Here is a 21,986-nt window from a genome sequence, read left to right on the forward strand (position 1 = left end):
TGTGTATAGTGTACAATGGGGTAAAATGGAATTTTGAAATTTCTTCACTATTTCAGATGGGCAAAGAGAAAAAAGGAAAATACGATGAAGTACAAACCTTAGAATACTTACTTTACTTTGCCCATCTAAACAACAAAGAGGAAATCTAAAAGTTCCAATCTAGGTCTGCTCCAAAATGCCCCATTGAACCCTTTGAGAGTTAAATTTGACCCAATTTTACTGCTGGAACTGAAAGAGATAGCAGTTAAATATAATCGTCTTTTTTTTCAACTTGTCACCGTCCAGAGCTTTAACGGCAAAAGATATCGACTTTCGGTCTTCGATGACCCCCTATAAAAAAACAATATCTCCAGACGTTTTTTTCTCCCCCCCCCCCTTCAACCCTTGCAAAACCATGTTTATTTATGGTTTTTCTCAAAATTGGCCAAATCTTTTTCAATGATTTTCGGATAGGTTTTAGATGTAATCCAGGCGAATATTTCGTCCTAACATACCTTTGACCGGAAAATTCACAATTTTGAATTATTGAATTTGGAGGGCCCATTTTTCCAGATGATATCTTCTTGTCCTTAGAGTTAAGGTCCATTACGATGATCTACATCCTACACCACATATATATGTATATAATTCCAATTGAAATGCAATATCAAGTCACGATATATAGTGAGTTAGAACGCCATCTCTTCTAGTATAGAAAATGTAATAAATGTTGGAGTGTCTGTGATGAACCGGACGCATGCGATTTCACGATATCATCCAAAAGGAGGGAAATGTGTTCATGGTTTTTCTCCGTCTTTTTTCCACCCACCAACTGAGGTATGAAATTTACTTCTATCAGTGTTCAGTGCCAAATAGAAGTTCGTTGTGTTGAGACTCGCGCGTACACTTTAAATCCTCCCTTCTTCATTAACAATAAATTATATACATATATTTAATTATGTACTAAATATCTAACTATTCAAAAACAAATTACTAATTAATCATACCTGTGTATAGAAGAATTTATTGAAAAAAAGATATTCCGTAAAGTTGCAGCGTGTATATAGCATGTTTAATGGAATTAATGTGGTTATGTAATTAAAGTGGTTTCGCCGTTATAAGACACAAGGGAGAACGAAAAAAATTTAAAATTAAAAAAAAATCATCAAGTAATAACAAGTTATACAACCTGTACTTGAAGTAACTCAAGAAAAAGTGCGATATGATTTAAAAAAAAGAGAAATTGTGAATAAAGAATTAATGTCCTGGAAGTGATATACGAATGTAGAGAAGTTCCTGCTAACCGAACAAGAAAAAAAAACAATTTTTTGAGCATTTTTGGTGGCTATAGCAAGTCAATTACATCAATTACTTGCTCACAAATCTCAATTTCAATTGAGATTTCTCCCTAATTCGTGAAATAAAAAAAAAACTGTGTGTCTCGAAGGGAGGAATCATCTTTCCTTGGCGCGAAGAAAAGTTAATTCAATTTATAAGCTTCGTGTTTCGCAATGCATATTTGAGTTTACAGTAACGGAAATTTATTTTTCTTACGGAAAGCAAAAAAAAAAGAGTCTTAGAAAGAAATCTGTGAAGGAAAATCTATAGGGAAGACGAGATTCCTCCTCAATGAAGTGATTGTGGGGGTTTTGGTGAGAAGGCGAGAAAGATTTGTGCAAGAGGGAATTGAATGTGAAATGGTGTACAAGAATACGGAGAATTTTCTCGTTACATAATGTTTTGGAATAAAATAACAATTTATTGGATTATTATGCCACTCTTGGAATATTCTTCGCCACTTTATGGAATTTACAAGTCGTCAAATGCAGAAAAGGTACAATTTTTTAGTCACTCTCTTTCAACATATCACCTCTTTTGGACTACTTCACCAGCATTTGTTGGTTATATCTGTGAAAAGCACCTCTTCTCGCCATCCATTTCATACCACGAAATCTCTGTGATTGTGGTGAAAGGCTCTAGAAATTTTAAGATAAGAATGTCACCCACAAAAGTGTTGTTGGAAGGGAAAAGCTTTGTGCGTGAAATCAAAAAACCTTATACGTACTATTTTACACGAAAAGTAAAGGTGAATAAGAACGACGGAAAAGGTGTTGAAAATAAGACATGGAGCAAAAGATCCCGGAAAATCCTTTTTCTTGTTGGTTTTTCTTTCTGATCCTCTTACTATTTTACCCTTTCTAGCACCATTTCCCCAATTTTTTCCACTTTCCCTCTCAAGATTACCTTCTTCCATTGGGTCATGCCCATGGCACTCGGAAATTGAATTTTAGTTTTCCTTGTATTTGTTGAGTATAATAAAAAAAGTCAAGGCTTACAACTTAGATTGGAAAAAGATAGACAATAGATGCTTTTCACAAGAATTTATAAATAAGCAATCTTAAAAATCACATAAATTGGCTTAACTCTAATCCTAATTTCTAAAGTTTTATCATTTCAAACAAAGTCTTTAGTTGAAATTTAATCTTACGGCTAAAATACTGGCCGTACATACTTTTGGTGACCGCTGTTCTAAGTTGTAATAAATGATTTTTTATCGATTTTGAGAAAAGTTTTTGGTAACGAATAGAAATCTTCGTCCTTTAAGACACATAAAATCTCATGTTCTTTTACTTAAAACAAAAGTTCTTTAGGGAGTTTTGTGCGATATAGTTGTGATTTGAGACATAACATTGCCCTACAACTTTTGCAATTACACCCAAAAAATGTCTTTTCTTTTGTGAGATAATATTTTTGTGGTATAAACATTTTTCACTAATAAAAAATATGGTTTTAAAAAGTTAAAATGGCACATATAAAATGTTACATTTTAGCCAGTAAATAATGCAAAATTGATTAGAAGTATTATCCTGTAATTCTGCAAATATTAGGAAAAGACATATTTTACATTCTTAATTTCCCCCTAATTTTGTTACTTTTAGAAAATAAAAATCTACAATTTTCATTTTAAGTGGTATTTATCGTATATATCAACTATCTTACTAAAATATGTTTAAGTAATCAAAAGGTTGCAGTAATTTTTTGTCCTTTTAGAAAAAAATTGTTATTATAGAGGTTTGTGAGGCAGTTTTACTAATTTTTTTTTGCTAAATTGATATAAACTTTGAAATGTTCGATCTCGTAACTTCGATGTTATAAAAAACTTTCTCATCATTTAAAAATTACCGGTTAACAACTGAATTGAACCGACTTATAAATTATACTAGAAAAATCGTCCAAAATAGCTCGGGAGTAATAAAATTCGACGGCTCCATTCCATACTATTCTAAGTCTTTTATTACTTCTACTATTCTAAGTATTTTATTACAACGAGAGATATGTTGTTCATGGAATCGGGATCTACAAATGGTGAAAGTTTGGTGGTCATCCGACGTCCGGATAACGAGATATCTCATTTTTTCGAAAAAAATTATACAGGAAATCGCCAACTTCAAATGGCTCTCCTGAAAAGTTATCATTTTGAGATAGCATAGTAAGGAATGTAAGCGTTGAAATGATCTTCAAATAAAAATTGCTTATTATCAGTTTATTACCGGTTCCATTTCGGAACTGATTGGAATCTGCTTAGTCTTGTTAGATATTCTAAAACTTTTTCAACGAGCTGTCACATGAATCCCTTCGGTTGCAAAATGCGCAACCTAGTTAGACTTCTTGCTTTCAAAATCGGTTTTAGGAATGATAATCGCGTGATGAGTTTTCGAGCAATCCAAAAATACATGGTTTTGGAGGGGAAGATAATGGGGGTATAAATGGTATATATTTACGGTCTTTGGGTTGACTTATGGAGGTGGTTCCCCGAAGTTCCAAAGTCTCTATTTTTAGAATTGTCAATAACTGGACTGATTAATGGAAACAGCATAACGTCAAAAAAAAACTTAGAAAATTTTCCATAATTCCACTAAAAGGGACAGATAATCCTAACCGGCTTATGTAGGTGACATTCTTAATGTAAGCTAGCTCGGAGTGCATGAAAATTCGATTTAGAGCTGAAGTTGGGGTACGCCATTCAGTTATTTTGAATCAAATTCGTGAAATTATACAAATTTTGTATTTAAACCAAAATATCAAAGATTTGGATGGAGTGACAGAAAAGTGATATATGGGTGAAATGTAGACCAGAATGTTCTCTATAATTTTGCCGTAGAATTTGATCTCATCGATTAATCAGAAACCGAGATAATCGAGGTTGTTTGTTTCTGAACTCGTTTTTTCGACCAGAGCGCCCCAAGTGTTCATTTGATGAACTTCAACTATATCAAAGAATTGTTGTATTTTGTGAGACTTTCCATTTAAAACCCTATTTTAAGTGTCTTGGTCGAGAAGAAGTAGTCAAATTGGCATCTGAGTGGTTTCAAAGCATTATTATGGGAAAAATCAATTTTTTCATACTAAAATTTCATTAACTTGCACAATGCCGTTTTTGAGAAAAGTGACTTTGAATTTCGATGAATTTTGACGCTATCACAGCGCCACCTGTGGTGACTTTTTGAACTTCCATCTGAAAGTGCTTTGATAGGTATAATCAACGGCTACAACATACTAAAATTTCAGCCCGATGCACAATGGAATTTTTGAGTTATTTAATTTAGAAAATTGAAAAATCTTCTTTTTAAAAATAACGCCCCTAGCGGTGGATTTATGAACTTGTGATGTTAGAAGGGGAAGTGGCATTTCACGAGAGCTTTCCAAAAAGCCCTCACTTTTTAAAATCTGATAATTAGAACCGGAGTTATGGCCATTTTAAGAAATTTTTTTGGACCCTTATAGCTCGGGTCAGGGGGGTCGGGGGACCTTAAGTTTGGTATTGATGGAAAGCCCTAAGGCCCAGCTATAATATACTGAAATTTGAGCCCGATCGATGCCATATGGGCTGAGCTATCGAGAAAACAAAAAAAGGGGGGTATTCAAAATGGCGGAAGGAGGGGTGGGGGTGGGGGGTCAATGCACCAAGTTGCAATTTTCACCCGATATATAACCTTTGCCGAAAACCGCAAGTCGATATCTTTTTTAGTTTAGGAGCTATTAAGCTCCAATGAGCGGCCGGCCGGGAACGTAACTTAGCCACATATATATTCGTGATCAGGAAGTGCTGAAACATATTTTGGCCAAGTTTGAGCTCGATCGGACGACATGAAATTTTGTTAGGATTATAGTAGGTGAGATTATTAAGAATCTCACCTAATATGACCTACATACATTACTAGGTGATCTAAGGAGTTGAAATATCATATATGTTACATTCTTAATAAACTTATCTATTTTTTTTAAGACATACGCTAGTGAAACTACACCACTTTCACCCAGTCAAAAACTATATGTCAAGTTCTTCACCAAATTCAGAAAATGAAAGTCACAAATTTGCATGATACAACTTTTCATCAAAGTACAACTTTTCTTCATTTAAACTTTTTGATGATTTGCAAATACTTCCAGTGAATCTTTCTATAAAAGAAACTTAAAATTAAATAGAAAAAGATAAATAGAATTAAAATATAATTGAGTTTTGGTTAAAGTGATTTTTCATAAAAACCAATTGTTGGATAAAAAGTCTATTTGCTTCTTTACGTATATTAATTATTGCTCGAAAGAACTAAAAGTCAATACTATTCGTGAATTATTTTCATCTTTATATTACCTTCTTCACAATCGATACAAGCTTCACTTCCCTTATTAGCAAAGCAGCTCATAGATAAGAGTTATTAAGGAATTCAGCATTTAAAAACACAAACCTTAATTCAAGTTATTTAAAACTCGACTAAGCCTTTGAACTTTTGACACCTTTTTACATTTTTTCCTTTCCATATGATTATTTTTATATTATCGGACAATAGTTAAACGTTTCCATGCCCGTATCGGTCGTTTTTGGTCTAAAATTTCAAGATTCACTGAATATCCCAATATGCTTATAAAATTTTATAAAAGTCTCGACTTCTGAAACTAATCCTTGGTTAGGCTAAGGGTCTTTAAGCGATTTTGTAGGTTAGGCAATTGTGTATACCTCGCTAATAGTGAATTTTTCGACTAGAATCGATGTATTTTTAGTAACGATCTTGGAATAATTTCTCAATTGCTTAATTTTATAGCAAGATGAAGCACGGGCGTGCAGTCCAGTCTAGTCACTGATTATATGGCCTACGCCATGTTTGGTAGACATTTTGTAAAGTAAAATGTGTTTTTGTTTACTTTCTCTATATGCTGCTGTTTGGTTGAAAATGTCTTTATTGTGGTTATATGTGAGAAAACACCGGAAGTGATCATGCAAATAGGACTTATAAAACTCAGAAGCCATTATATTACACCTTGATTTACGTAAATTGTGCGAAAAGTAAAATATAGGATCGAAAAGTGGTATTTGGACAGTACCGGTAAAAGTGACTCAATGCATCATCTTTGATAAAAGAGTTAATTTAGTAGCTTTAGAATAGAGCTTTCAAGGAAAAAAAGTTGAAGGTGATATAAGAATTAGATCATGAAATATTTAATTTTTATACAGATCTGCAAAACATTGGGTCACTTTTGCCGGGTTCTGTACATTTCAGTAATATGCAGTATATAAATGCAGTCATACGAATATTTCAATTTAATTCAATTTTCAAAATAATCTCTTTAGTTCAAGATAGAATTTGTGGGAGTAATTTGCTAAGGTGTGATGTTTTAGTATCACCTTAACAAATAATGAACGTTAAAGAAAATCAAATTTGATTGACAATAAATTCTGAAAAAAGACGTGACCAAAATAATTTTTGCACGAAGTTTCCTTGGGAAAATGGGGAAAATAATGTTAATGCTAAATTAAACCTTAATGGTTTCCACAATTATTCAGTTGCATTTGGTCTAGCCTATCAAGTCTATTCAATAAAGTTCATAAACCCAAATATCGTCCAGAAGTCTTTTCATTTCGCTATCTTCTTTATCAATTTTATGAAGCAAATTCTTAGATTGTTAACAATTTTTATTTCATTAAATAAATTTATATTAAGTTAATATACTTTTAAATTTAATTTTTCATATAGGTTTACATCTCATTTTGAATGTATTGAACATCCTATTCAATACACCATTTCTAAATTATTGATCTTTCTGTGAAAATGCTGTGGAAAAAGGTCAATTGAATAGATTTTATTGCGTCACGTTCATGTAACTCTATTATAGTTTTCAAATGTTTGTAATCCTATATTCCTTTTTCTATTTTTTTTCAGGAGACCCTTCTTTATGAGACAATAATTAGTATTTTGTACACCTGAATAGGATTATTAATTAAGTCAATGGATACATTGTGAAACGTGACTGGAAATAAAAAGAGTAACTTTTTATTCAGAATCCCATAACCAACTGATTTCGATTAGGGTTTTCTTTTCCTCTTTTCAACTTCTCTTCGTCTCTTGGTTCAAGAAGATGTCTTATATATCTGTAGATGACCCGAGGAAATGACGAGGGAAAGGATTTGAAGACTGTTTTAAACTTTAAAACTAAGCCATAGAGACATCAATCTTCTTCTCTCAGATGGTTCTTATAAGGACTACCTCTTTTTTTCGTAACCTAAAACAAAGTGCAAAGTTTGTGCTGCATTATCAACTGTCTTCTTGATACTTAAATCAATAGCATAGAAAACTTTTGAAAAATGATTCTATAAGAATTGTTCCAAATGATCTTTTATATTAGTGGAAATGCATTGTGATTGCGAAGTTATTTATAAAACCGTGTAAGAAAAAATTAAATGCTGAAAAATTATTACGGAAAATATATATTTCTATATAAGACACTCTAACTTTTCTTTTGATGTATTTATGAAAATTTGAATAATGTATCCCTTCTTCAACATTTAAATTTTAAACCATTAAAAAAATTTGGCATATGCAATTTCATTTATCGATAAAATTTACAGAAGATTTGGGACAAAAATTCTTGAATCTTTCGATTTATAGGAAGATTTATGTTTAGTTTATCTTTCAATTCTTCCTCTTCGTGTAAATATGCGTTTCAAGTGATTGTTCTCTTTAGAATCCTCTTGGCATTCTGTCAACAATTTGGAATTAAATTGTGCAGTATTGAAATTTTTAATATAATTTGTTGAGGTCTCTTATGATGTGAAAATATATTCTCTTTAAAATTTACATATGCGGAAGAAACTGAGGATTACTTTGAGCTTTAGAAAGCAAACATTGTGCAGATTTTTTTGTGGATTTGTTTATGTTTATACAAACATGAATTACCACAAAATGTATAAAACATCTCGGTCATTAAAATGACAACTTTGTGGGATTGGTTTGGATGAAGTTGATGGTGCCATGTCTAACCAAGCACGTAGCCCCATGTGAAAATTGTGCCAAGTATGCAGAAAAACAGTGTCTGGTCTCAGAAACTTCTATCAATGTTGTTTCGAGTATTGCGATGAGAGAGGAAGGAAAAAAATTGGTGAAATAATCAAAATTTATGAGATTTTTCGGGAGTGTTTCATCAGCAGAAAAGCCCAAAATGTCTTGGTTGTGTCTTTTTCTTTTACTACTCTCCTGTGTACATCATAATCAAGGTCATAAATTCGAGTATGTGGTATATTTACGACGATTCTTCTTAACAAAAAAAGTTCAATATATATATAATGTATATTATAGGTATATCGCTCTATGAATATGGGACTGTCTTGATATCTTTATAATACATCATCAAACTTCGCAGAAACGTGTCATTTATGCTTTATGTTAACATTTAATAGCGAAATTATGTGAGTGTGCAATATACAATAACGCCAAATCTTTAAATTCACGTCACGTTTCGCTGCATTGTGTGGTCATAATAAATTGTACAATAACTTTTGGCAGTATTTTTGATACTTCTAACTAAACTTTATAAAATAAAAATCAACGCTTTAGAACTTTCTTAATTACTTAAGGAAAATATTGAAAAACTTTAATACTGCGAAAAAACACAACTTAAACACTCATCAAAATGAGAAGAAAATAAACACTAAGGAAGTTAAAATAAATAGTAGCTCATTAAAATTACCCCACAACTGTTCAATAACAGTGAATATGGGTTTTATTGGTTTAATTATTTTCCCTTGTCAAGATACTTACAAATGAGAATTTTATTATATAATATATGTCTCAATTTGACCCAATTTCACCTTATGATTTTCTTTATTGATATGGGTTTAATGGGACAAATTATTTTATTTTACACAAGTTCAATTTGACTTGTCTTTTTCACAGTAAAATAAACAAGTTCCGAGACGGATTTCAGCAAGGTTTTGGAAATTTTCAATTATAAATTTATTGCCCAATGGGGAAATTCTCTTAAATTACGGAACTGACAAAACCACTAACGAAAACATTCTCTGCAAAAGTAGTTAGATTTGTTTATTGTTTCTTTAAATAACATGAGAATAAAGTTTCGAATAATGTGCAGTTCTCAAAGCTCTCAACTTCAGACGTACAGTTGAATTGACATAAAATTTCATATAAGATCTCTGTAAAGGATTATTTTTTTTTATTATCACTGCAGAACAAATTTTAAAGAAAAACCATTTGTAAATCAAGATAAGTTTATGGTAGTTGAGATTTTTTACACACAACTTTAGAATGCTTGCAACGAAGCGCATGCATATTCGATTATGAGTAGAAATGGAATGAATTGCTTCTATACGATCCTTATTCACACTCAAAATAGAGTTCCCAATCTTAGGCATTCTGATTTGCCAAAACTTCGACGTTGCCTTTAAAGAACAAGGCTAGAATAGGGCTATCTTAACAAGGCTTCTCACTGATTTTGACCGATTTTAAATTTTTCACACGACAAATAAAATATTAGAGTAAAATTTTAACAAAATCAGTTACAAATATTTGGTACGGTTGAATTGCTTAGAAAAACAAACTAAAAAATAGGACTTCATTATAGAAAAGTGTAAAGATCGAAACTTGAATGTAAAAATTTCTTTTTACGATTTTTTTCGAATCAAGGAAGATGAAAGAGGAGATATTACTATAAACAGCTAAGGTTCAACTACAACATACTAAGATTTTATTTAAAAGGGGTGGCAAAGCGTCCCAGGCTTTGCGAAGTGCTCGAACTCGTGACTTAGATGCTATCCCTCAAAAGCCCTCTCGCATCATTTACCGTTTACCGGTTCTCAACCGATTTAAACCGGTTTGTAAATCACTTCAAAGATCCCACAAAATAATTTTAAGAGTAATAAAATTGATTATTATTGAGTGATTTATAAACGGATTTATAAATCATTCAAAATATTGCCCAAAATAACTTAGGACTAATATAGGATAAGTGTGCCAAATTCCGGCCAGCTTGCAATTTCGGCCACCCTTTTTGTTCCTCGAATCAATTTCTATTAAAGATATTACATTTCAAACTTGAGACTTGCATGCAACTATGTCGAAATTTGGCACACTTGCCCCAATTGAATTTCGAATAAAAATTAGTTATCGATTATGAACCGGTTTATTGGCGGTGCAAAACTGATTGGATCGGATTCAATTTTGTCGAAAAGCGAAGACCTTTCCAACGAGCCGAAACATGACCCCATTCACCTGATAAATGCGCTCTCTAAGAACCTTTTAGACTTTGACCTTGAAATACCGTGAAACGGTATTTCGAAGTTAACGTTGATACCGCTATTTTTGAAAAAACAAAAACGGTTGATACCGTTGAGGTATTCGACAATAAAATTTTGAAAATCGATTTTTCGAGTTCTCTGGTCTCTACAGACTAGAAAAATTTTTTATCCTTATTTGATAATTTTTCCTATACAAGAAGTGTAGACAGTTTGCTTCAATATGGACATAAACTTTTGTGGAGTGCAGAAGCCATTACTTTTAGCGACTTTAGATGCGCTCATACAATATCGTGATGTTCCAAAGAGTTTAATGTTTGAGTTAGCTGAGGTCCTTTTAAGAATTGGAATTAGACGTTCTACTTTGTATCAAGAAATTCGATGGAGTTAAGAATTTTTGACATCTAAAACCGTTAGATCAAGTAATATCGTACAAAATTTGAAATCAATCCAAATGAAGCATTTGTAGGAAATCATAATTGGAAAGAAACAGCAGTACGATAACTCGAAAATCATTCTTTTAAAGCAGCGGGATTAAATTGAGTCAGAATGTTTTCTTGCACAGTTAGAACCACGAGTAGACAAAGTTGGGTTTCAGTTCAAATCGCAGAAGTTGAAATTGTAACAAAATTTCATCTGAAAGCTTTCTTCTGTCTATAAGAATGAATGAATAAGACATCAAAGAAAAAGGAGGAAGACAAATCTTCTGGGAAAAATGTAATCTTCTCTCCAAAAGAATGTCTAGAATTTCCATCGTGACTTTAATTCAAAATTTATTGTATTACGCGACTGAGATATGGAAAAGAAGAGTTTCGCGAAATTTTCATATACACTAAGTTTCATATTCTTTCTGTGAATTAGATATTGTTTATTTGTCATCATTCGTTGTTAAATGAAAATTTAGTAACTGTTTCGTTTTATTTGCGAGAGACAACAATTGGCAAATAGCTTTATTTTATAATTGCTGAATTTGTGACTAGCAAACTTGTATACACTACTTAACATTGAGAATTGTTTTGAATATAAAACCATTTTTTATACTTCAAATATTGTTATTTTAATAAATTATATTCGAAAATTTGTTTTATATGAATTTCGATAAAATATGATTATGGTTGACTTTTTTTATTTTTTAGAAAGTTATCTAATACTCTATTTTAATTGAAGATAATGCTATTAAAAAAGGAAAGTTCGCAAAATTTAAATTGCGAAATGAGCAATTAAGTACATGGTGCAAATTAATGTAATTAATTTGCAAATTAAGTCACAATAGTTCTTTATCCCTGTGTAAATTTTTGGGTAATTATAATTAAATTATGATAACTATTAGTTTTAATATAAGGACATATCTTTGAGAAAAGTTGAAGAAATTAATAGAGAAACTTTTCTCAATGCGAGAAAGTTGATTTTGAAATCAATTCCTAGAAAGTTTTAATTGAAGAAATCATGATATCTCTATTATTGTCTCTAATCTAGGACATAATCATTTATAAGAATCTATAGTGTTTGCGAAAGAAGTTGAAGAAATATTCTTTCGTAATGTGCTTGTTATCTTAAGCACATTCTGATATAGGTAGGTATACAGCATTAGAGAGCAACAAAAGGCCAAGTGAATCACTCTGCAATATCTCATCTTCTACTTTTCTTTCTTCTCGTTTATCTTAAGTGAATTGTGCGTCTGTGTACCAAGATGAGTTTCTGAGAATCACATTAATGATGCTATATTCATTTCCCACACTATAACTCCATCCATTTTCAATCTATATTCCTCCCTCATCCAAAAGCATTTGGATAAGCCCTTCGATGAATTTTCTGTGCATACGCTAGACAATTTTCATCATATTTCATGGCATCAACCCAGACAATGAACGAAAATGATTTAATTACCGAAAAAGTAGGTTAAAGATAATTGTATTCCAGTGGCAGAGTGCCATTCACAATTCCATAATATCCATCTCTATATTGCATGAAAATGAACATAGGAGACCTCATTGTATTGAATTTTCTTATCATTGAAGGAAAAAAGGGAAAATCCTAGCCTTCGCAACCCGGAACATGAAAAGGCAGATAATCGTATTCAATCTTTTTTCCGAGTGACATATTCGCACTCTCTCTAGCATCGAATTCACAAAGAAATAAATGCGGAAAATCTACCAGCACCACACAGACTAACAAATTGCGTGAAAAAGATTTAGTGAAATCTCATCTTTTCCTGTCAGACTGAATTGAAATCCATACACATTGGCCCATATCCTCTATATAATACAAATTTGGGATCCATTAGACATCATCTATCCTACGGATTTCTAGGTTTTGCATATCACGAATTAAGTGAATTAGATGGCATTACTATGAATTGAGGAATTGAAGAGTGGGAGTACTCCTTAAAACCACATGGCCATTTCAGAAAAGTAAATTATTTTAAGTTGATTGAAAAATAAAACACTATCAGTATGACACCAGTAATACAGTATACAGTAGAGTATCAAGAAGGGGTACTTTATTTTTTTTTACTTTTCGTGCTCATTTGTGATAGATGGTATAAAACCTTTTCTATTGAAGCAGTACCTTCGTTTAATATCCATTAAAGCAGTAAACAAAACTTTACAGAATCTCTTATTCTCCCCAATTACTGAACTATCGCAATTATCTATTGAAGTAACGGAAATAACATAAATACAGTCTTAAGAAAAGATCTGTAGATCTAAAAGACATTAATTAAACTGAAATTTAATCTCATCTAATCCAATAACTCATTCCTTCCTCGGGGATCTCAGTGGCGCAATAAGTAAGATCGTTGGCTCTTGGGTGGATGAGATCTCTGACTCGATTTTCATAGTTGTGAGTTCGAGTCCCGCCCGATTCAAATATTTAAATGTTTGATTTAGACCATTTTCATTTCAAAGAAGCATCCATACCACTGTAAGGCACTCTGGATAGTCTACAATGGATTTAGCAGATTCTTCCACTATACGAGAATTGATATTGTAAAAATGATTACCTTGTAATACAATATCTTGATACGATTAATAATAATACTCCTTCCTCCATTCCGTTTGAGAGCGGTATGATTCATTTTCTGAATGATCATTTCTGGGAGGTCTCAATACTTAGATTCACACCCTGGGTCTCAATCTGTCCGTTTGGCTATTTATCAAACCTAGAGGCAAAACGATTTGAGATAACAATGTTGGGTCTTCATATAGCTCCCTCACCTGGGTCATGGAGTCGACCCAACGATCATTAACATAACATTAATTTTTCTCTCTATTTTTTCCTTTCCCAACCAAAACCACGCTTTTGGGGTTAGTCGAAAATGAATCGTGCGATTTTTTCAACCAGATACGGCGAACATTTCGTACATATAGGGTAAGTGTGCCAAATTCCGGCCAGCTTGCAATTTCGGCCACCTTTTTTGTTCTTCGAATTTCCATGAACTTTTAAATTTTATGTACTCTAGAGACTATACAATGCAAAAGAATAACAAAAAATGTAGCTTCGACAAACGAGATGACGTGAAAAAGACATTGGAATAATTCCCGAAGGGCAAGGAACTATGAGAATGAAGGTGGCCGAAATAGGGTACCACAGCTATGTATATATTTTTATTTATTTTAAAATGTATTAAGAGTGATTTTAGAGTAAATAAAGACGGTAAACTCTTTACAAGTTTTCAAGCAACACTCTTTAAGAAGAAAGAATAAAAAAATCAATTTGAATTTAAAATATTACATTTCAAACTTGAGACTTTGACGCTTGCATGCAACTATGCCGAAATTTGGCACACTTACCCTACAAAAATATCGTTGAATAATTCCTAAAAACGATTTTGAAAGTCCAAAGTTAAAAAGACTTTACAGGACGTATTTTCAATTGAATAGGATCATGTTTGGATTCATTAGAAAGGTCTTCGATTCTCTGACAAGTCTGTATTAGTAGCAATCGGTTATTAATCGGCAATGAACCGTTTATGAACCGATAACTAATTTTTGTCCGAAACTCAATTTTATTACTCTCAAGTGCTTGCAGGCAATCTTTTTTTGTTCTTTATGAATCGGTTCTAATTGGTTGTAAACCGGTGAATATAAAAATCAAGTTGCAAAGTGGAGAAACCTTTGTGAAATGCTCGAACTCGTGAACATTTTACCTTTTCCCATTAGGTGAACATCTAAAGAACTTTATTAAAACAGATACAAGGTGCAATGTTTTTTCTTCGGCAGAGCATTTAAATCATGAGTTCGAGCATTTCGAAAACTTGTGAGGTATTGTCATTTTTTTAAGTATAAAATAAAACAAATTCTAAAATTCTTAATTAAAAAAAATCTTTTACTTTTTCATTTAGATAAGTAATAATATTCCTAAGAAAATTTTTATCTGCAAAACCTTTTTTGTTTCTTTTCTGTCATGTAAAGAGTTGAGCTTCAAACCTGTTCAAATCATTTTTAGTTTAAAAGTAAATTAATCTTTCTAAAAGTGTGACAGTTGTTTGTAGAGTCGTAATATGTTGATCCGAATTTTTTTGTTTTATTTTTAACTCTTGAAATGATTTATTAAACTATATTTTAATAATGGTCACAAAAGTGTCAATCAATTTCTATTTATCAAAAAGAGAATATTAAAATTTTAATAAAAGCTTTTTAAATCTATAAATAATTAAATATTGAAAGGACAAAAGTGTGACGTATTCGAAATATATATATGTGCAATACAAAACATTTAAAAAAAAACTTAGATATTCTATTTTTGGATCACAATTACTAATCGATATCATTCTAATTTTATTCATTCCCCTTCACAAGAGATCACGGAGTACATCAAACCTTGATGCTCAATTTTATGTTTAATTCACAGCTGAGAATTGTTCTATTTTTTTCGCACGGAAGAGAACATTTTAGCCCTGAGAGCAACGATGAGACAATTCCAGAGTTATGTGTACAGAAGTGGTAATTTGAAATGTCGAGTGACAGATCTGGAACACTGAATAGGAATCATTTGCCTACAAAAGGAGCATTGGAACTGTGAAGTAGAGATATATAATATCTATAATTCACACAGTATATCGTCATTCCATTTAAAATCACAACGTCAATTTCATTGAATAACCCGCACGACTCCTTTTGTGAATGCTCTCTTTGTTGATAAACCAGCAGAGAAATTGAGAGATGTGACCTTTTTGTCACCCTATGTGCTGAAGTACCTTTAGGCTTTATTCATACTGTGAAGCGGAAATTGTGAAGAAATTGTTCTATAAAATAATGACATCATTGACTTTAGCACTGACTGGGAATTCTAACGATAGTTAAGTTCGAAGTATGCAAACTCCTTAAGAACTTTTCCAAAATACGGAACAAAAGACTTCACAGGGAAGAGAGAACCATTCATTACACGGAAATTCATTACAAGTTCTGAAAATTGCTCAATTTTGTCCAAGGAAACATGATAATGAAGCGAGTACCGCGAGATAGAAAATTCTGTCGTAGAATTTTCTTCGGAATCAGAAAGATTTTTGAGCTTTCTTGCTACCCAAAAATCTTTCATTTGACAAATCGGTAATTTTTGTATAACAATGAACAAATACACAGAAAGTAAAAGATTTACAAACTTGTACTACAAACTGTTTACTCGATAAATTCTAAATGCTATTATTCTACATTTGAAGTATGGACTCTTCAAATTTTGTAAAAACTTTTCGTCAAGATGAAAGCGATTTACCACTTCGAAAATTTCAAGATTTTGAAAATTTCTCACAATAATGCAATGTGTAGAGGTTATCTAATGGTCACGCGAAATATCATACGATATTCAATTAATAAAGAATTTTCTAAAGTTTTCCCTAAAATTTGAACTCTCACACGAATTTTCACGTATTTTAGGTTTAAAGTACGTTAAGGTTTTGCAAAAAATCGTAATTTCATTTTAAATACGGTCAAGGTCCTCATATAGGGGGAGGTAGGGCTACTTTGAGCTGTGGGGCTACATTGTTATACGATTTTTTTTGCATATTTCTAAGGGAATCTTGATTTTCACATGATGTAATTTGGATGGACAAGACAATTATTATGGATTTAAATGAAATAATCGTAAGAACCAGCTTCATTTAGAAATTAGGTGGAAAAAGCGTATAACAAACTAACCCCACAGCTCAAAGTAGCCCCACCTCCCCCTACAAACTTCTAAAATTCGAACAACAAAGAAAAGAAAATCCCTGAAATTAGTATACGGGCAACAGGGTTCAGTAGTGGAAAGTCAACAATAGTGGAGTGAAAAGGCCAAAAAGAAATACTAAAGAACCACGTAGATTATGAAAGGATGAACTACTATCTGTATAGTGATCTCTAAAATTATGTACAATACATACTTGCGTTTTGACGCAAAGTTACATAATCTTACACAAAAGTCGTTATGTCATTATTTTATATTCGAAAATAGCATTAGAGTTGAGATTAGGAAATATATTTTATCCTCCTAACATTCGTATTTGAGGAACTTGACTGTAATTCTTTCAAAAAGGTCGTTAATTTGAAAAAAAATATGAAGGAAATCAGATTATGTATAGCGGAGAAATGATACTTAATTGGAGACATTTTAAGACATCTTAAGACATATTCCCCTGCCATATTTATTGAGGATAACACAATGGATAATGAGAATTCTAAAATCAGTTTTACTTCTGTAACTCAACCAAAAATGCACTTCCAACCTCTAGACTCTTAGAGACTACTTTTCCAACATTACCTCCATCTTTCAGTTCAGCCGCCAGACAGACCTAGAGGCCACACGATTAGAGATAGAAATTACACATTTTCGGAGGACCTACAATAATTAAAACATTAACTTCATTCTCTTCGACAGCTTCCCCTTTTTTCTAAAACCATTTTTATACTTCGAAAAAATTTTACAAATACTAAGAAATCAAGAATGTGAAAATGTTTCGCATAACATACACCATTAACAAATTTTATTAATGTAAATAGATAATGCCAAAATAGATAAGAGACACTGGGGAATACCATCCATGTTTCAAGATCACATATTCTGTAAAGTTCTAGGATGCTTTGTCACCCCCTTTTTAAGTTAAACCACAGATAATTTAAAGCGTGTCTCAACCCATTTCAATATTTTTCAGCACGATTTTTTTATCCTTTTAGTTGCATGTGAAACATAACGCTCAGAAGCGTTTTAATTATTTTTGCGCATCACAAAGCTTTTATCGACGATAAAAGAACACAAGGACTTTTGAAAACATGTGCATAGATATTTTTGCATTCAACATAAAAGGCAATGATTGTCATATAGAGAAATATGTACGTGTATAAAATGTTGGTATCTATGGGGATTTTTCTGTGAAAATTTACTTATTTTTAGAATAAGCAGGATGTTAAGTACATTTTTGATATAGCACATCCCTCACATATTATTATCACAATGATCATCGAAAAAGCGATAGCATAAGATAGCATTTCCGTGTTATAGTCAGGCTTAAAAGTTTAAAGTAAAAACTTACTTATTTGCGACAGATATCATCGTAATAACATAAATAAAACATCATCTCAATTACAATTATCTTTTTTCTTCTACCCTTGTTCTTTTCTCCAAAAATATATTTTTTTTATAAAACAGGAGAAAAGGGACACCGCACTGAACACGGTGTAGTACCGAACACTACGATTTTTAAATTAGATATTAACCTTCAGAGGACGAGACCTGTATGAATACATATACATACTAAACGGATGCTGTTTACTGAAGAAATGATCGTCATAGTCGAAGTAGTTTAGAAATAAAAATCAGCGTTCAGTTCTACCCCATGTTCGGTGGTGCCCCAGTTTCCCCTATACTAATAACGTAAATTTATCCTCTGTTTTGATTTTAGGATATATTTTAGAGAAGTTTTCTGAATGAAATTTCTCAAATTTGGGATCGTTAGGAAGGTTTTGGAATTCTCTACAAGTCTAAATACACTCAGTCCCGGCATTAAGTCCTTCGGGATTATGCACCTGACGCAATTATGCACATAAAATTATGCAAGTTTGCCTACCGTTAGGAGTCAATTTATGAAATCATTATTGAAAGACGCCTGAATGTATACTAAATTACGACGCGGGAAATTTGAAAACATTTTGCGTTTTTTTTTTTTTCAGAATAAAACTTTAATTTCTTTTATTAAGGTAAATTTTTTAAGTATTCTAACCATTTATTGAAGTACTCTGGCCAAAAAGTACTGTTTGTTAATGCATTTCTATTAAACAGTTGAATCTTTTTTTTTTAAACTTTGATCTACTTCGCGCGAAATTCGTTCTACGGTCGATTTATTCAAAAGACCGCCCCTGGGGGTCTGCATTTTCCTCGATGCATAATGTCATTTCGCGCGTTTTTTTCGGTCCCGAAAATGTGCATAATACCGGGATTGGGTGTAGGGTCGGAGGTACGTCTGTTCGACGGGGAACCCATATTTGACACTTTTGTTAAAATGTTGAAAATTATTTAATGTATCAGTAAAATATAAGTAATATAACGTTTTTTCTGTAATATACCTTAGAGAAGTTCAAATTTCGTATCCCAAATGGTACAAAGTAGGGTGTCAATAGGTGTTGACGCTGACACGAGTTCTTAAAGTGTCAATAGATGTTCCTTTCACCCTATTTTGCAATTGCTAATGAGTCACTAAAGGAAACAAAGTTCTTGAATTCAAGCATTTCGCAGATCTAGGAAGCTTTGTCAATCTTTTTTTAATGTAATTTTTCTTTTGTATTCAAAATGTGCAGAAATATCGATTCATCATATATTTAAAGAGTGATTTAAATTATTGTAAATTCATTAATGGAATATATTATTAGTGAGTTACCATCCCCTTATGTACTGAAGATTTATGGGTGAAATCTGGCGAAAACGCATAATAGGTGCAAAGTACATTTAAAGTGAATTTTAATAAGGCACTGTGGTGAGTTTTTCGTTAAGTTTGCAGAATATTTTCAGTTTGATTAATGGAATGAGCCATCGGTGTGTAGACCATGATTGAAAACTTTCTCAATTACCCTTTCATGCGAGCTGTTTAATTCGAGAAAGAGAGAGATAAATATTTTGAATAAAATGGATGGTAGGTTAATTGAAAAGTCCGTCCAAAGGAGATTAAGCTGTTTGCTAGATGCTAACACAAACTATCCTGTAAATCACTTACATGCTTCAACATATAGTTTACCACAAGCATTCCTAAAGGATATACCTTGTCTTGTGATTGTGATTAACACACATTTTATATAAACAAGCCCAAGTCTATTGGAGGTAAGATGAATCTACAATGGTGTTTAGAAAATGCACCAGTATTATCTAATTAAGTTGACATCCTAATGATCATCTTTAATGTAATGTCGACAACATCGAGGGACTTAATTTTGCACACTAGGGTGCTTTCAGGACAATTTGGGGTGTGGTTTCATAAAATTTCATCTCCAGAATAGAGAATGTCTCCACTCAAATGTGATTCCTGCTCTAAGGCCTCTCTGCGGGAGACAACAATTGCAGAAAAAAACATTTTCCTGATGACCTCTTCTTTCTCGCTTGAAGCACTATATAAGAGCTGAGGTACACGAAAACACCTTCCAATAACAAAGTCAAGTGCCATAAAAAATGTTTTTACAATAATGGCACAAAAAGGTGCCCCCTGACTTTCCCCATCTCGGCCACTTTTGTCGAAGCAGTAGCGCTCTTGTCATTCCTTAAGGATTCTAGTATCATATTCATCGGTCTGAAGAGAGACAACCTGCAGAGTTTTCTCATCCAATTTGTACCAATATAGAAAATTTATCCTTTGTTACAGACATGCTAGGGCTTTTTGTCTTCCATTCTATGTAATATTACTATTGTAACCTTTTCTCTTAACCTACTATGCGGGATTTTCTTTTGATTCCTCAAAAAGGAAAAGAATCATGCATATAGAATAGGATTTCAATTGGAAAGATCTTTGTACAGAGGTGTTTGCATAGGTTAAAGGACTAGGTTGCTAAATTAAGGATTTCCATTTCATTCTAAGATTTTTTTATTATGAAACTTTAACTAAAATTTATTTATGTTGGGTATCCCAACCTCTGGAATACACTGATAAAATATACTTTATCATCATTCTTATGAACTTGTTATTACTTGTTCAATGTATTGTATTAGGGGTAAGTGGGGTTGATAAAATATAAGAATTTATTCTATAATTTTTCATAGAAGCATCATAAAGGACTTAACGGGACTAACTTAAAATGTATCCCACTGAGCTATGCGTTGTTGAATCTTGGCAAGTCTCTCACAGTTCACAGTGCAGTGGTTTGTTTCCAAGTGAATATGTCCCTGCCATCGCTGCCATCTATTTCCGTCTTCCCCACCCCAACCCCCTACAAACACGACATTCATTCACAAAAACTTAAATCAATTTTGCGATTTTAGCAATGTCTTATCGCGTCGTGAGCTAATTTGCTAAGGCCATGTCCTAGAATGCCCAGGAGCGTTTCCCCGTAGTGATCGATTCCACTTTCTTGATCCCGGAGTTGTTGAGCACAGGCGGTGCTTTATTACGTTATGACTTAGAAACACTTACGACTTAAGTCGAGAGGCGCCTTAACGTAATTATAATCAAAATAATGATTTGACTAAATTCCCATCAGTTTCCCACTAACTAAACCGTTTATCGGTTTAGGCCGAGATACGGATTAGGGCGGAATCACATTGTCAGTAAAATGCTCACCGTATTTCGTTAATTTACGCATTTTCATAGCAATTATTACGCAAATTCTCGATTATCGTATTACATTATCTCATACTCGGTGGCACTAGGTGAATAAGAAAATTTAAGACATAAAACGAAAATGCAATAAACAGTGAGCAAAATAGATATACGATTACTTTCTCTTACAGTTTTTTTTGCTTATCGTTTATCGAATTTTCGTTTTATTTCTTCAATTTTCTTACATTATTTACACCTAGTGCCACCGAGTATGAGATAAGGTAATACGGTAATAGAAAATTTGCTTAAGAATTGCAATGAAAATGCGTAAATTAACGAAATACGGTGAGGCTACGGCGAGCATTTTATTATCAATGTGATTCTGCCCTTAGTTGCAAACTGATAGATGTAATCTGATCATTATTTTGATTATAATTACGTTCAGCCGTCTCTCGGCTTAAGGCGTAAGTGTGTCTAAGGCATTACCTGAGATTTTTTATCACATGTGGATACTTGCTCTATGATACAAATGTCCCGGGTTCGAATCTCCTTTAGGTCCCCAGGAATTTTTCTGGCGTTAAGAGTGTTCGAGGTTCGATTTTTTTTTAGCTTAATCGGAAATATTTCTCAAAGTAACATTATTGTCCCATTAGAATAATTCAGCATAGTCGCACTGTGTTGCCTGTTCTTTCGAAAAAAAAAAACCGAAAGTCTAAC

The 21,986-nt window shown here is 32.5% G+C and overlaps 1 protein-coding gene across 7 annotated transcripts in view; it reads left to right on the forward strand.

Moving 5' to 3' along the window:
* Positions 1 to 831: 831 nt before the first annotated feature.
* LOC129804572 (uncharacterized) overlaps positions 832 to 21,986 on the forward strand; it is a 120,839-nt gene continuing 99,684 nt past the window's right edge. For all 7 annotated transcript variants that reach the window (XM_055851990.1, XM_055851999.1, XM_055852010.1 and 4 more), the window contains exon 1: positions 832 to 1,813. The gene's annotated coding sequence lies outside the window, so the exon portion shown is untranslated. The remainder of the gene's footprint in view (positions 1,814 to 21,986) is intronic.

Source organism: Phlebotomus papatasi, chromosome 1 (genome assembly GCF_024763615.1).
Source record: "Phlebotomus papatasi isolate M1 chromosome 1, Ppap_2.1, whole genome shotgun sequence".
Lineage (NCBI taxonomy): Eukaryota > Metazoa > Arthropoda > Insecta > Diptera > Psychodidae > Phlebotomus > Phlebotomus papatasi.